This window comes from Tamandua tetradactyla, chromosome 5 (genome assembly GCF_023851605.1).
Source record: "Tamandua tetradactyla isolate mTamTet1 chromosome 5, mTamTet1.pri, whole genome shotgun sequence".
NCBI lineage: Eukaryota > Metazoa > Chordata > Mammalia > Pilosa > Myrmecophagidae > Tamandua > Tamandua tetradactyla.
In genome coordinates, this window is record NC_135331.1 from 72,270,438 (window position 1) to 72,288,458 (window position 18,021).

At 33.9% G+C, this 18,021-nt stretch overlaps 1 protein-coding gene across 13 annotated transcripts in view; it reads left to right on the forward strand.

The window, feature by feature from the left end:
- Positions 1 to 18,021, forward strand: part of NAALADL2 (N-acetylated alpha-linked acidic dipeptidase like 2) — a 1,514,274-nt gene that overhangs the window by 126,023 nt on the left and 1,370,230 nt on the right. For 11 of the 13 annotated variants that reach the window (XM_077161081.1, XM_077161076.1, XM_077161084.1 and 8 more), the window contains one exon: positions 3,146 to 3,208. The exons of the other annotated variants lie outside the window; for them this stretch is intronic. The gene's annotated coding sequence lies outside the window, so the exon portion shown is untranslated. The remainder of the gene's footprint in view (positions 1 to 3,145; positions 3,209 to 18,021) is intronic. 13 annotated transcript variants of the gene reach the window in all.

The following is an 18,021-nucleotide window of genomic DNA, read 5'->3' on the forward strand; positions in this document are numbered from 1 at the left end:
CCATGATGAGCCCATCACACCTCCCCCACAAAAATGCTAGTGAATATTTTTATATATTGTTAAGTAAATAATATAAGAAATGTGGAGCAGTATGGGCTAAGAGGGAGAAACAATGCAGAGGAATTTAGAGCATTTAAAAGTAACCGGATTGAAAGTATCAGATTGGAGCATTGTGATTACGATACATGCCACTTTAAAGCTCCATAACGCATCTCTTGGGATCCTTCTTAATCCCAGTCCAACTCTGTGGTTGACAGTAAAAGCATCATTCCAAAGTATCCCCAGTATCCTCTGTGTCTGGAAATAACAGCTTAAGGAAAAGAAAGAACTTTTCAGAACTGAAATTATAATCTGAGCATTTGAGAGTATGACATGCTACATACAAGAAATGTAAGATATTTATTGAATCAGTGAAAACCAAAAAGACATGGTTGTTAGGAAGTCATGTGATCACTGTGGATGGATAAGAAAAAGCTCATTTTTTCGCACTTTAAAACTGCATATGGTTGGCAACAATTAGAAAAAGCAAACACATGCATGTACTTGTATATTTGTGCCATGGAAAATATATTTTAATATCGTACATTATATGTACATGTGAAAAACTAGCATTGATTAGTACTGCTAAAAAAATTATGTAAAGCCCAGAATCTACCGTTAGATTTCATGTGTGTATGTACATACTACATATTTTTTAGTAAAAATAAATGCTATAAAACCAGTTAAATAAAACTAAGATATTATTTAGCTTGTAAGAAAGTGAGAGTTTATTTTACCAGTTGGTTTAATTCATAAACTATTTCAAAATATAAACAAGAAAATTTTGACCTAAACTTAGGCCTGTTATATGGGATTGATTTTTGCTTTGTGTTGTTTTTTGACATTTCGTTTGGATGCTGTATCAGTGCAAAGTTCTTAGATGGTACAGGGATTTAATTATTACACAATTCCAGAAGTAGGAGGAATTAATTCAGCAGCTGAATAACTTTATCACATACTGTTTCTTTCTATCCTTTTCCTCTTACATTCTTAAGATGTTGGCTTTGTCCTCAGAATGGCTTCCCCATGTTTAAAAGATGGCTAAAACAGTTCCAGAATCACGTCTATAAACAACAGTATCTAGAAACAGAAGGAAAATAATTTGTTAGGAGGTTGAAAAACTCTCAGAACTCATAGAGGACTTTTATTTACAGCTTATTGAACAAGATCTGGGTGACATATTTACTCTTAAATCATTCCCTGGCAAAGGAAATGGAATCATTATGGATTGGCTGAGCCAAATAAAGATCGTCCTGAATCTAGGAAAATAGTCTTCTCCAGAGTTTCTTCAGTAAACGGTGGACAGACATAAAAAAGAATCAAGGCCCTGCCTAGCAAAGAAGAGGAAAAACTGATTTGGTTATGATGGTAATAGCGTCTACTGGAGAAGAGTTATTCAGCTCTGTGCCATAGTTCTAAACCCTACTTGTGCTTTAGAATCACCTGAAGAGTTTTTAAAACTATTTTGATTTAATTGGCATGGCCATCATATGTGATACTGGCATTTTAAAAAATTCACCAGGTGATTTTGATATATGGCTAAGTTTGGGGACCACAACTCTAAGTAAACTAAAGTTAGGATAAAGGGATCAATGCTTCGTGAGTGCATACATGTAACTTAGTTTTGCTTATGAGCTTTATTGAGCAATACATGGAAATTAACCATTAACCAATGGCGCCAAATTAGCAACATAAGATTTTACATGCAATTAGTCTTCCAACCCCCAAATTGTGCTCACTGCGATATACACTGGCTATATTCAAAGAATGTGTGCTATTAGGGTACTTAAAGTACCCAGTTTTTGTAGCCAAGCTAAAATGGAATCTTACATAAAAGTAGGACTAGTTGCAATAGTATCCTGAAAGCCACGTTTTATTCTTTCAAGTTTTTTGTTCTTGTTATATTGGAGAAAGATGTCATTTGCTTTGGTCAAAGTAAAGCTTCTTAATGAATTTAATAGCTACCATTTTTGACAGCTTGTTATGGACCAGAAACTGCGCTATGTGCTTTATTCCTGCCCCAACATTTATTTATCCTCATAATAATCCTGTACAATAAATATCAGTACCTCTGAATATTGATAAGAAATTTTGAAACCTGAAAGATTATACTTCTCCATGGTCTCTTAATTAGACTTTTCTGTGGGAATATAATTTGAACTCAGATTTATATAATACTAAAAGGCATGTGTTTTTTTTTTTTTTTTTTGGCCATCCCCCAAAATTCAACTTTATGCAGTTTACCAATTCAGGAGAGAACTGTTGGTTAATTAATGGGAGGTTGGGAGGTCAGCTTAGGCCCTAGATTGGATTATATTTTCCTTGCACATTATGATTTGCATTTGTTCTGTTTTTAGAGGTGGGTTTATGCCAGTTTCTTTGTTTAGCACGGTACATTGAGCATATGGTTAAAGAACAATCTAATGAATAAATGAAATGCAATCTTTAAACTGCTTTAATTGAGATTGCTTAAATTACAAAGGCAAATGAAAGTTTACCTTGCTTGTCATTTCTTTTTTCTTAGGAACTTAACATATAAAGATTGAAGCCTTCTTTTAAAATGTAGTTTTAATTTATACTTGCTGATATTCCAAGCAAATATTGAATTACTGGAGAGTGTGCCTTAAGTTGTTCAGTCACACCCCATATTTCAGTTTTTATAAAAATAGAACTCTTCTAATAAAAAAGAGGTAATTATTCTATACAGCTGACATTTATTTTGATACTTGCTTTAGAATGTTTTCTTCTAATGAAAGATAAGAGGAAAAAACTGGTCAATGACTATTAAAGACTGGATGGTTGAGTTTTTCATAGAGATAACGCATTCCAAATTACTGTGTTAGGATATTAAAAATGAAGTGTAAGCTCCTTGTTGGGGTTGAGGGTTAGAGTAGCCCTAATACAGAATCTCATTAAAGAAACTGTCAGAATTCCTCTATTTTACCATCACCTCTACAATTCTGCAAAAAGCTAACTGTCAGTTTGAGTGAGTGTACTGCCAAAGAGGCATTTACAAATAAATGAAAAATGTCACAATTGATTTCACTCCTTCCAGAATACTGTGTGTCAGCTTAGTCACAAACTGTCTTTGTTACTCTCTGTTTAGATCTCCCAGCTGGACTTTGGAAATAGCTTTTGATGGTTTAGGGGCTCTTTCATTTGACCCCAGGTAAGCCCTCTATTGGTGACCTTCTGTAAATATTTGTAAAACTATTTGAGCAGTCAGGGAGGAGGGGGAAGACACAGAAAACAAACAAGCCATCAAAACCTTTATCTCTCTTTGTTTCTCTCTAACTGCTGTTTTTATCAGAAAGTATTCTGATGTTCAATATCATTGACTTATATATGTGATCACCAAGGGGAATTATGCCATATATTACAAAGCATAATAAAATAGTACAATTATATTCACATTATCTTCCCTAATACTATGGTTTACTATATTGTTTACTCTAAAAATAATACAAATAACAATTCTGCTTATAAAGAAGACATCTGGCTATACTTTCCTATAATTTGAAAGAACTTAGGGTCTAAATTTTTATCACTCATACATAAGTCTTTCACATAATTTAGTTATAAGATCATTGATCATTACTGCCATCATTTTATGGCATCATGCTAATGTTATTGAGGCCTACCCTGAGCCATGCAGTGTGCCAAACAATTATATGAATTAGCTTATGTAAATGTATCACAGTGGAGCTTGAATCCTAAATTATTATGGGTTTGAAAAAAAGGAAACTGATTAGAAATTTCTAGCAGTTGTATTTTATTATGGATATTTAATTAAAGGAAAGTAAATCTTCATACAATTACACTTTAAGATATTTTAATCAGTATAATTAGTTATAGATCATGCTATCATCTGAGGTCATTTAGCTTGTTTTCAACTTGAAAAATCATGGAATGGACCAATTAACATATTCTATATCTCTTGGAAAATGGAAGCTGAAGCAAATTATTCATTCAACATATATTTTTTGAGCATCTATTAAGTGCCAAAGATTTTGCACTGGAGATATAATGGTGAAGAATATGTACCTGCTTTTCAAGGGCTTATATCTAATGGGAGTCATTCAAGAAAAGAAGCAAGTAAAATAGAGAGTGATGGTGAAAACAGTAGGGACAAGCCTAGGGCCCAAGATGAGAAACTAGGTGGGCATGTAAGCCAGGCTAGGGATGCTCAGGGAGTATATGGTAGTGGAGGGACATAGACAATTAAATTTTTGTTACAAAGAAGTTCATGATATCTGGAGTTCAGTGTTTGAGAGAGGGGGCTATGTGTAAAGAATAAAGAAAGGAACAGATCATGAATGTTCTCATGAGACATGTTTAGGAATTCAGGTATGATTATGAACTATGGCAGTTTAACTGGAAAGACTTCATCAAAAATTGGACATTTTCTTCAAGTCAGGAGCCCATTCTTACAGCTCCAGGAAGTAGGCCACTGTTGTTCTTCATGCTTACATAAACAGAATACACTTCCTAGAATAAAGGTCTTTGTGGAAAGGACCTGATCCAATTCACCTAGTTTTCTAAGAACCTACAGCCAAACTTTGCACATAGTAGGGTCACAGTATTTATAGTGTGGACTGACAGAATCATATATAAAACATTAGGAAATGGGTAGGTTGACACAATGAAGGTTCTGTAAAGTTTATTAGTTATGGCCATATATTCTTCTTCCCAGATCACCTGTCACAAATAGCAAAATTCCCTTCCACATTTTCTCTTTAATTTTAGGTTCACAAAGAGAGCCTTCATAAAATAAAGTGAAATGTAATTTTCAAAGCCCACTTATACAATTATGCACTATTAAAATTCCTTGAAACAACCTAAAAAAGTTTTAGTGGAAACTAATAATAAATAAAGATAAATAATTTTTGCAAAAGAAAGAAAGAACCAATTACATCAGACTTTTAATTTAATTTTAACTCTAAAAATATATACTCAAAATACATTAGAAAAGCTTTCATCTGTCCAGAGAGAGAGAGAGAGAATGTACAAAGGAGATAAATTTGACCTGTTTTCTAAGGAAAATATAGTTTAATGAGAAGCCTTTAAAATAATATGGTGTTATAATTCAAAAATCAAAAAATTTCTTCAATAATGTATATTATCATATATGTGGACACTCTGGGTTCAGTAATACAAGTGGAGTCTTTCTTTCTTACTATTGTAAATTTCCTCTTGCTTTTGAGCTCACTTATGGCCACTTCGCTGTCAGATTGTGCTTGATATCAGATTGTTGTGGAGCATATGTGTTTTTTTTGGTGTAGCCACATGAAATTCTGGAAGGGTAATGAGCACTCACCCGTGACTGTGAAGATTAGAATATCGACTCTCATAGTTTTTCAGTGGCCTAAGAATAGATACATAAATTGGTATTTTTGATGAATCCAAAAATTTAGGTAGATAATTTACAAATGTGTTCCCAAATGGTTATAAAACCTAACCATATAGAATATTCAAGCAATACAGACAAATACGAACAAGGAAGCCAACAAGCAGAAAGAATGTGTCAACTTCAGAGTAACTAACCATTGCCCTGTGGTCAACAGAGTAATCTTAATGTTTTGAAACTTGAGGAGAAGACATTTTTAAAAGAAATGCTGCCTAGTGTTTTTTAACAATGGGCATTTTTCAGGCTTGATGTCATAATACAGGTTAATAATGGTCAAACTTTAAAAGACTAAATGAAAGAGTAAAAAAAAAGAAAAGATGCAGAGACAAGCAGTAGAATTAGGGAGCATTGACCACATAGTCATACTGAGCACAAGTAACTTCCTTGTAGGAAGATTTAGTGTAGAAACTTTCTTCCCCACGCCTCCAAGCTTAATTATTGTCTGAACTACTGGTATCTGATCTCAGCTTAGCAGCCCTGCCTCTTGGGCTAAAGCTGGTCCAAGTGAAATATACTGACAGACGAGGAGATCATAATTAAACTATAAAAGCACTCTAAATGTTCATAATTCCTCTAAAATATGTTTTTAGCAAAAGCATGGTCTTTAACAGCCAGTATGAATTTTGTTTAGAATTTTCTAAACAAAATTTTGCTTACTGTGTTTAATCTAAAATACAGCCCAAGCAAATTAGAAAAAAAAATCTATAACACCTCATCACATATGTAATGCCTTTAACAGCAAATAGAAATTTTTAATAAATAAGACAAAACCTGATTATTTCCTTTACTATAAAAACAGAGGTTAAACAGACCAGAAACAAATGAATAAACAAACTATGTATTTGGGGTTGGAGAAGTGAGTCAGAAGTTCACAAAGTAGAATGTCTTCTGATAACAGAAAGAAATAAATATGCACACAAACAAAACCACAAACCACCACAACAAAGGTTGAGGATGTACCAGTCCCCTCCCAGTGGGGTGTGTAAACACCTGTGAGCTGGATGGCCAAGGGATGGCTTCTGGCTCGGCCAGGTGGCAGTGACAGTATGAGGCAAGGCTCTCTTGTTTCAGGGTCATTTCCTATGTTTACTCCGTCTGTTGGTTTCCTTCTTCTGCTTCCACCTCCTGACTCTGGAAGCACCTGTTCTATACCATTAATTTTGCAGGCAGGCTTGATGTACATTTTAGTATATTCTCCATGGCAGTATTTTTCCTCAACTTACCAGAGGCAATTGTTAAAAACTTGCAGAGGAAGTGGGACAAAACAAAATCCTTTTCTATGAAAACTTGAGTAGTAGAGTATATGACTAGTGGGAAGATCCTTGTGAATTTTACACACAATATTAGAAGCTGGTTTGTTGACAAGAAAAACTTCAGTTTTTTAAAATACTCTCTAAAAAGGGTTCTAGATTTCCTCCACTCCCTTAGTTTATTGAATATCTGTTCATGCTAACATGCCCGATTTAGCTTCTGTTTTCCTTTAATTTTTTCTATACAAATTCCCATAAACTGAGACAAAACCTGTTTCCTTATATTGAGACAAGGCATTTCCACGGCAATGCTGTATGGTTCATGATAACCCGTTGACTAGAGACAAGAGAGTTTGCATGTGGGTTTTCTTGATGATAGGTGTTTTTTAATTTTCTAATGAAAATTTGATAGACTTGTCTTCTCTTAGTAGCAGTTGCCCATCTATGAACCTTTTGTCATATGGAGATGGAGAGGAGAATTAAAATATTCCTCAAAACTGGAATAATATCAGAAAGAAATTTACAACTTTAAATGCCTCTGTTGAAAAAGAAGGATTACAAATTAGTGACCTAACTTCACACTCAAAGAAACTAGAACAATAAAGCAATCTAAATCCAAAGTTAGTAAAAGAAAGGAAATAGTAAAGATTAGAGCAAATCAAGGAAATAGATAATAGAAAAAAATAGAGTCAACAAAAACAAATATTTGTTTCTTAAAAGATCAATAAAAACAACAAACCTTTAGTTATACTGATGAAGAAGAAGAGGGGACAAAAATAACTAAAATAGGGCATGGAAGTGGAGATATTACTACTGACCTTATGAAATTAAGGATAATAAGTGGGTACTATGAACAATTATGCCAAAAAATTATAAAGCCTAGATGAAATGGACAAATTTCTAGGAAAAAAATGACCTGATGTAAAAAGAAACAGAAAATCCAAATAAGACTCAAGAAATGGAATCATCAGACAAAAAACCTCTCAATAAAGAAAAGTCCCAAACCAGATGGTTTCACTGCTGAATTCTATGAAACATTTGAAGACGATGTAACACCAATATTGAAATTCTCCCAAAACTGGAATTTATAGATTATTTACTGACTCATTCTATGAAGTCAGCATTATCCTACTATCAAAACCGATGACTGCACAAAAAAAGAAAATTACAGACCAGTATCCCTCATGAATATAGATAGAAGAATTCTCAGCAAAATAATGACAAACTGAATCCAACCATATTTTAACAGTATACTGTCAGTGGAATAAAATATACAACCTGGCCAATTGGGATTTATTCCAGGAATGCAAACTTGGTTCAACATAAGAAAATCAGTGTATCATGCCACATTCATCTCCATTTATGCAGAAGAGGCATTTGACAAAATCTGACATCCTTTCATGATAAATACAATCAGAAAAATAGGAATAAAAGGTAACTTTCTCAACATGATAAAAAGGTATATGAGTAACCCACAGCAAATATATTGAATAGTGAAAGACTGGGAGCTTTCCTCCTAAGATTAGGAGCAAGAAAAAGATGCCCTCTTTCACCACTATTATTCAGTATTATATTGGAAATTCTAGCCAGAGAAATCAGGCAGGAATATTAAATTAAAAAGCATCCAAATTGGAAAAAGAAGAAATAAAATTTCCCATATTTATAGATGGCATGATCCTATATATAGAAAATCCTAAAGAATTCTCAAGAAAGCGACTAGAACTAATAAGCAAATTCAGTGAATTTGCAGTATATGAAGAAAACATGCAGAAGTCATTTGTGTCTCTAACCACCCGTAATGAACAATCTGAAAAGGAAATCAAGAAATAGGATTCTTGTACATTATTGGTGGGAATGTAAAATAGTGTAGCCACTGTGGGAAACTGTTTGATAATTAAGAAAGTTAAACACAAAATTATTATATGACCAGTCAATTCCATTAATGGGTATTTACCCAAAAGAGCTGAAAGCAGGCCCTCAGGCAGATATTTGTGCACAATTGTTTGTCATGACATTATTTGTGATAGCCCAAAGTGGGAGCAACCCAGTTATCCATTAACAGATGAATAGGTAAAGAAAAATGGTATATCCATGCAATGGAATATTACTCAGCTGCCAAAAGGAAATGAAGTGCTGGTACATGTTACAACATGGATAAACCTTGAAGACATGTTGTATGAAATAAGCCAGAAACAAATGGAAAGAATTTAGAGTTAAGGAAGAGCAATGTAATAAGAAAAATGAGTGTGGAAAAGCTTTGGTACCACTGTGTGAAAACTTCACTTTCACTTCCAATAGAACAAATATGTGTCCCATATAGAAAGTTTGATACTCCTGGGTTGATTTTTTTTTTTTGTCTTACTTTAGAAAAAAATTAATTGTAAAATAACATAAAAATCATTTTAGACATTTAAAGTAGACTATTCTTTGACATTAAAACCATTGAGAATACTGTGTACATTTCACCAGAATGTAATTCCAGACTCTTTCATCATCCCAAATCAAAATTCACACTCATTAGCAATAGATCCTCATATCCCCTTCTCCAAAGCCTGGTAACCACTTTAGTGCTTTTTTTTTTTTTAAAGCTCTGTTTGTAATCTTTTTATTTGGAATTAGGCGTTATGTATAGTTTAGTGGTTTTGATTGTTCAAACACATAATTATTAAATGCTTTTAAGTTTCCTTTGCAAAGGATATTTTTCGAACATGCCACTCAAGTCTAAATTTATTTAGGGAATACAGCATATAACATACTCAGTAATTATGCAATGTGATGCTATCAGGCAGAGACTTTAAAATTATTCCAACTATTCACAAAGTTATCTACAAATTTTATTTTTTATAGTAATTGTATAATTCTTGGGTTTAAATTTCAACTATGATTCTCACTATTTTTTTAAACTTTTATTGTATAATATGACACATATACAAAGCAAAGAAATAAAAAAGCAATAGTTTTCAAAGCACTCTTCAATAAGTAGTTACAGGACAGATCTCGGAGTCTCCTCTGATAATTCCTGCTAAAATGTTGAAATTTATGTAACTTGAATTAAAAAAAATCATGTCAGACATTTCTTCCTTTCAATATCTAACTATACCACATTTCAGCATCTCATGTATACATTTAATCTTAATTAGGAATGAAGTGATATATAAATTATGAAAATAATTTAGTGAAGAATGCCAGTAATAGACTATTCTCGAACACCATATATGTGAATGATTCTTTTAAATTTATATTTTAATTTTTTTCTAAATTAGAAAATTGGAATATGTAACCACATGGCTTGATATATGTTAAAGCATATTCCTATAAGAAAAAAGGCAAAGTAACAGTTAAGTAACATGAAGGTTAATAGTCAAGGGATTTGACAGCTTTAAAAGTAGAATATGTTTACTTAGTAAATTTAAAACGGTTGCTCAGTGTTCCATGTGGACAAATATGCATTAGATACTATGAAACATTTTTAGTAATATTTGATCAAAATGCATTCACTGGTCTCCATTTATGATTTGAATTATTATAGAATGTAGAAGAGTTCACTATGTTTCTTTTCTTCCCACACTGTACAATTACCATAAAACTAAGTAGGTAGTGAGACATAATACAGAATGAGAGAATAGGAGAACAATTAGATAGATGCTAATTATGAGGGACAGACAGTGTTTGTGAGAGTTGTTAGAGAATGGTTTCATTTATGTTCTATTCTATAGAATTTTCAGAGAAGACATTTTAGTAGTTATATGGCTTGAGCAAGATTATGAAAGATGGGGAGAATTTGTGTGGATGGGAGGTAAATATAAGACTTTCTCAAATGACCAAACATCATAAAGCAGAGGCAATCATTTAACAGTACAAAAAAGAGATGATAGTGACTGGAACAGAGGATTTGTTCTGGCAAGTTACTGAATCTGAACGAAAGGAGGGAAACCAGGACGTTCAAAGTGAGACAGTGGACTTTAAATGTGGCCAATAGACTGCTGTCATTTCTTGAGCTGTGTGTGCTATCATGAGGACTTGAGCTTCTGAGAATTCAATTGAGTGGGATTAGAGGCAGGATGGTAGGCTAGTGGGAGCTGTGAACATCTATGCATGGGAGACTGACTTAGGCTGCTGAGGGGGAATGAATGAAGAATTACAGTCTAAGCGATTAAGCTGTACTTTACTGATACTTATTTCTTATTTACAAATATAGTACAACAATTAACTCATTCCAGAGACAGTAATTAGCAATCAGGTTAAATTACTTTGATTACCTCTTTTCAATTTAATGAAAACCATTTTAAAAAATTTGCTCTCTAGGAGGTTTTGTAGACTTACGCTCTCCATACTGTCTCTTTTACTTTTCCTCCATTCTTTCCCTTCCTCCTACCCTCCCTCATCTCTTCTTCCATTTCTCCTTATCTTTTTCCCACTTTCACTTATAATAGAACAAAGGTTTAGATGAGTTTTATTTCATTATTTTAAAGAATAATCATTTTATGTAGTATTGTATATAATGTAAAAATCATACAGACTTGAAAAAAGGCAACGATCATTTAATATTTTTCTAGTTCTCCTTCCCCTCCCTATCCTGTTCCTAAGAGGTGACCATTTTCATCTGTTCTAATTTTTCTTCTGATAGCTTTATGCTTATATAAGTATTTCTTGATTTATGATTGTTGAAATTATCCATTGTCTTCTTGCTTTGTTGGCTGAGAATTTATTTTTCTAAAAACTCACTACTATCAGTTCTAAATTTCCTTTTCACCAAGTTATATCAGTTACTAATTAAATAAACATTTTTTATATTTATAGCAATTGAGTGAGTATTGTTCACTTCCAAAATGAAGTGTTATGATTTTTTCTTTCTCATATAATTTAAAATTTCTCCTTTCTTTGTTTGCTTAGTTCTCTGTATACCCATTGCTATCTGTTCCCAAATACTCTCTAACAAGTCCAGGAAATAGCTCCAAATAAAAGTTTTAAATGATCAATCTCATAAAATAAATACGTTAGCTAAATTAATTTTCTTTTTGTCTTGAGGACATACCCACTGTATCGCTCCATTTTCTTGTATCAACTTTTAACTGGTTGCTTCAAAGCCTGGTACAACTGTCTTCCTAGGACTCTCCTGCATTTCTATAGTAAGATCCTCCTCAACTTGCATCTTATTTCTTCTAGAGCTCTCCTAGGAAAGGGTCCCTGGGAAAGAGTTTTGACTCCTTACTCATTTGAATATGTCTTTATTCTACACTCATACTTGATTGTTAGTTGGGAGACAGGCAGTGTCCTCTCAGGATTTCTATCCCCCTATTACCTTGTAGTATTTCTGCTGCGAATTCAGAAGCCATTCTGATGTTTGGTGTTGCTTTTCTTGGAGAATTTTCTTTTTATTCTTTTTTTTTTTTTTAACATGGGCAGGCACTGGGAATCGAACCCGGGTCCTCTGGCATGGCAGGCGAGAACTCTGCCTGCTGAGCCATCGTGGCCTGCCCTCTTGGAGAATTTTTTGATCTATTTTTAAAGCTGGTTATTCAGTTTGCTTATTTTCTTGTTGTTACCGTTGCTTTTATTGTGATTTTCTCTCCCCTGGTTTCTCTCGTCTTTATTTCTGAAACTGCTGTTGGATACAGGTTGGCCATCCTAGATTAATTCTCTGATTTTTTTTTTTTTTCCTATTTCCCACTTCTTTTTGTTTCTGGTGAGTTCTTTGATTTTATCTTCTATTATCATTTTCCTAATTCCTAGGAACTCTTTAGTCTGTGATTGTTTCTATTTTATGATATCACCTTCTTGATTTATGGATATACTATATTAACTCTGCTTTGTTGAAGACTTACACTCTCTATACTGTCTCTGTTTCATCCTGCTCAACCTTTTTCTGGATGTTTGTTTTGGCTTTATTCTTTAGTGGTGAAAATATCTAATATCAATATCTAATAATCCTTATATGTCCATTTTAAGAATGAAACACTAGATTTATAGCTATATGCTTAGGTAGGTTTGTTTTTTAGTGAGCTGCACTACAGGATGGTCTGGTGATGAGCTGGCCTTTACCTTTTCAGTATCTAATGTCCTCTCTTTCTCTCAGGGGTACCAGGGATGGCAAATAGAAGGTACAGGAAGGGAATGAGACTCCTGCTTTTCAGTATGTAGACGTTCACTTAATTCCCGTGGTTTAGCTCTTCATCTGGGTTCTTGAGTCTGAGATACTCTGGTTTAATTTCTCTAGGACATAAATAGCCAGTCTCTTCTTGAAGATACCAGGAGGAAGTGAGAAAAGAGAGGCGAGGAATAAATCTCAGGTCTCCTTGTTCTATAGTCAGAGGAGGGAACCTCTATACAGACATTCATCCAGTCTCTCTCTCGCTCTCTTTTTTTTTTTTTTTTTTTTTGCCTTCAAAACATGATAACCAAAATTGCTGAAACCGAAAGATAAATAGTCAAATCTACAATCATAGTTGGCGATTTTAAACCCTTTTCTTGGCGAGTGAATAGAGCAGCAAACAAAAATATCAGTAAGGACAGAGTTTATTTTAATAGAATCATTTAGTATTGTGATCTAATAGACATTTATAGGACACGAAACACAAAAACTGCAAAATAAACATTTTTGTTCAGACTCACATGCAGGATTTATCAAAAGAGCCCTTTTGTGGCTCATAAAGCAAGCCTAAACAAATTTAAAAGAATTAAATTCCAGTAACGTATGTGCTCTAACTACATCATATTTGAATTAAATTACTTTCATTTAAATCAAAATTAAATTTTTAAATAATGTTAAATCACACATGAATGAAATAACAAACAAAAAACAATTGGAATTAGATAACATTTTGTATTAAATCATAAAGAAAATATATAATATCAAAAGTAGTGGTGTATAGCCAAAAGTCCCATGCAATTCGTCCTTGATTTCCATAATACCTGTTGCTTCCAAGTGATGACTGTCTTAGCATCCTATAGGGCAGATTAACATATTTCTTATTGCATATCTTCCTCTGCAAATTCTTAAGTTGTATCTTCAGTTCTGCTAATCCAGTTACTATTTTTCCATCCTTTTCTGTCTTCTAACAGTTTTTTAAATATTTTTATTACGAAATATATATATATATATACAAAAAAGGACTAAATTTCAAAGTACATTTTAGCAAGTAGTTATAGAGCAGATTTCAAAGTTTCACATGAGTTACAGTTCTACAATTTCAAATTTTCCTTCTAGCTCATCCAAGACACTGGAGACCAAAAAGAAATATCAAAATAATGATTCAGTAGTCATACTCATTTGTAAATCCCAACTTCTCTGTTACAACTCCTTCTCCTATGATCCTTCTCCCACTCTTTCGGGATATTTAGGTTATGCCCATTCTAACTTTTTTTCATGCTGAAAAGGGTGTGAAATATAGGATAAGGGGATGGAATTAGTTGATGTTCTCAGAGAGACAGGCACCTCTGAGTTTCAGGACTTATCTATCCTAGGAACATCTAGAGATTTTAGGCTTCTGAAAAGTACATTTAGTACGTGAAACTTTTGTAGGATCTCAGTTAGAGCCCTGGATGTTATTTAAGTTTAACAGGAATGATGTTGGTTGGGATTTGGCAAACCATGGCAATGAGCAATAGCTAGCTGAAGCTTGCATAAGATTAGCCTGCAGAATAGCCTCTTGACTCTATTTGAAATCTCTTAGCCACTGATAGCTTATTTTGTTCATTCCTTTTCCCGCTTTGGTCAGGAAGGCATTGTAGATCCCAAAGTACCAGGGCCAGGCTCATCCGTAGGAGTCAAGTCCCATGTTGCCAGGGAGACTCACACCCCTGGACGTTGTGTCCCATGAAGGGGGAGGGTAATGATTTTCCTTGCAGAGTTGGGCTTAGAAAGAGATAGGCCACATCTGAGCAACAAAAGTGGTTCTCTGGAAGTAACTCTTAGGTGTATTTATAGGTAGGTTTAGTGCCTTCATTACAGAAATGTTTCATAAGACCAAGCCTCAAGATCAGGGGCTTGATCTATTAACTTGAGAGTCCCTAGTGTTTGAGAGAGGATGGGGGTTTCCCAGGTGGGAAAACTTAATATTTCCATATTTTTTCTCCAGTCCCTCAAGGGACTTTGCCAGTACTTTTTAGTTTTCTGCCCAACATACTCTGGGATGTACTTCAGTATTATGCTAAGCTATATTGAATAACAAGACTTCGTTCCTATTCTGGGCTCCTTATGTTTGGGTTGTTTAAATTAGCTATCCAGGTGGGTTGAGTTAGATTGTGTGCTACAGAAAATTTAGAGTTTGAACAAAATAAACCTCTCTTCCTTTGGTCTCATATAGTAGGTAAGGTTCTAAAATACACATGCTATCATCCTTTACCCTGTATTTTAATGTACCTTAGTTCCAACCAGATCGGCTTCTTTCTTGTCTCTAATTGAAGACTTATCTCTATTTTGGTTTCTTTAGCAGCTGTTGTATGTAGCAATACTGACTTTCAGAGCTGCAGAATTCCAACTCTGAGTCTTAGGTGTCACACAGGTACCCAAAGTCCTAGGGGAATGACAGGTTATACACATATAGCACAGCATCTCAGAATTTAGAAATAATGCTTAAAACTCAGGAATAAATGTGACTTACAATCTAAGCCCCGATTTTCCTAAAAGTATTTTCTAAAAGAGACCATATGATATCTGGCATTTTGCTTCTGACTTAGTTTCCTCATTATAATGTTCTCAGTGTTCATTCACCTCGTTGCGTGCCTCATGACTTCGTCCCTTTTGTTAAGTGCACAATATTCCATGATATGTACACACCACAGTTCATCTTTCTGCTTTTCAATCATTGCAACTTTTGGCCACCTCCAGCCATTGGGCATCATGGTTAATGTCTTAAATACACAATCCATGTCTCACAGTATCCTCACTTAGTTGTACAGTCATCACCACATTCTCAATTTTAGACAATTGTAACTGCTTCAAAAACAAAAATAACAGATAAACACACCCTCACCAAATGGGAAATCCAAACCTCCTCTGCCTCCCCAATTATTTACTCCTAGTATATCTGTGGTACTATGTTGTCTTCTGATTAAATATAGGCATAGCGTGCAATAGTAGTTTCCCCCCCACACTCTTCTATTATTGACTCTTTGTACAAGATTCACATCTTTGAAGTAGTTCATGCAAGAACTTATTTATATTTATTGTCTTCTAACAGCTTTTGAAATCTCTTGATTATGGTTCCTTTCTTCCTATTCTCTTTGTTTTCATGTATAATACTGAAATTTTTTCTACTTTGGTTTTCTTTGGGTTATGGGATGGAGAAGAGATAAACAGATTTGACCAAAAAGTTACTGTTTTCTAAGGAAGTGTGAGGCTTTGTATCAGATTGCTTTGCAATTTTTGGAGCACAAATTTAATTTCATAATGTAGGACTCAAAAGTATGTATTTTGTCTATAAAAGTTTTGCTATACATTACTGTGGCCAAATAGAATAGTAAGAAAATATAATCACATGATAGAATGGAATAATAATTCATATAATCAAATAGAATGATAACCATATAATCAAAAAAGCAATAATAATAATAATAATATTTCTGTGTCAGTCACTGCCCGAGACAGAAAACAGAGTAAAAATGAATTATATTAGAGTTAGGGCGTTGGCTGGCTGAGCAAACAGCAATTCCAAAACGCGCTCAGGCCTCAAGGTGAAATTTATTTCTGAGAAGAACAGCAGTAAACAGCATCTGGGGGGCCAGTGGACCCCACCTGAGCTAGTCTTCTACAGAGAAGGGCGGAGCCAACCAAGCCCACCTGAGTGAGTCATTGACCATCAAGTATCAACACACAAAGGAATAGGGGAGGGTAGTAAAATGGTTCATAAAAAATACCAAAAGAGGGGGGATGCAAGGGTAGCTCAGTGGTAGAATTCTCACCTGCCATTCCAGAGACCCAGGTTCAATTCCTGGTCCATGGACTTCCTGTGAAACAAACAAAAATTCAATAAATGATGCTGCAATAATGGGATACTCAAATGGAAAAGTAATGAAATGTGACCCTGCTATACAGCATACAAAAAAAAATTTATGAAAGGAACAAAGAGCTATAAAAGCAGTCAGAAAAAGAAAAAGGAAAGAAAAAGCAGTTGGCCCCACAGTGTCAGGGCCTCTCTCCTCTCATCTCTATTTTCGAGAGTGTCCCCAGAAGAAAAGAAAAGAAGCAATATCTTAAAAAGATGTGGGGTTTGAAGTCATGGAACTGTGAGGCCAAAACCTAATATTGCACCTAACAGACCTTGAAAAATTACTAATCTCTCTTGTTTTTTTTTTGAGAGTATGCAGGCAAAAATGTATTGAGTATGCATGTGTGTTCTTTCTGGGGCTAGATTTGAGTTAGATTGTGTTATGATAAACTTTGATCAAGGTACTCCTAGCCCTTAAATATCCACTGCAGATTAGAGGCAACAACATAATTGTAAGTACATTTTAAAGTGCTATCTGATGTCTTTCAGTTTATGACATTAAAACTAAATATTGGGATTATAAATTGCAATGGAATTAAAAATACCTCAGTTGGTAATTTTGCTGAGGGCAACACCTTGAAACATAAAATTAGAGATGGAAAAGGAGCTACTTTCATAAACTGCTGAATCAAGTATAAATATGTGCAATCTTTTGAAAAAGCAGTTTGGCAATATATATCAACAGCCTTTAAAAAGTTGATATCCTCTGACCTAGACATCTAATTTTAAGAGTCTGTCTTTAGGAGATGTAGTGACAATTCAGATACATCTTCATGGTAAAGATGTTAATTACTAACTATGCAAATATAAAGCTAGAAACAACCAAAATATTCTACAATGGAAGAATTGCTAAATAAATTATGGTGAAGCCATGTGACAGAATATAATGCAGCTCTTAAACATGGTGTTTTTAAAGGATACTTATAAGAGCATTTCCCTATAGTATTTTGTGTTTAAGTGACAATGCCAAGTGCAAAATTATATTCACAGTACAGTGCAAATTAGTTTTTTATCTATGTATATATACATAGAAACATACCTGTACATGTTTATATGTATATACACATACATAGAAAAAAGACTGGAAGAAAGTATATCAAACTGCAAATAGTGTCTGTCTCTGGACACTTGAATTATAGGCAATTTAAATAATTTATTGATGGATTGCTGTTGAGATAACCTAAAATATGCTTTTTTATGCGTTACTTCTAAGAATAAAGTCTTTTTTAATTTTTTAAATAAAAACACTTAAAAGGGAAACAAACAAAAACCCATCTCTCATCTCATGGCTGGTTGTAGGTGAGGCTAAGTGTCCTTTGGTTCTTTCCCGCCTTCC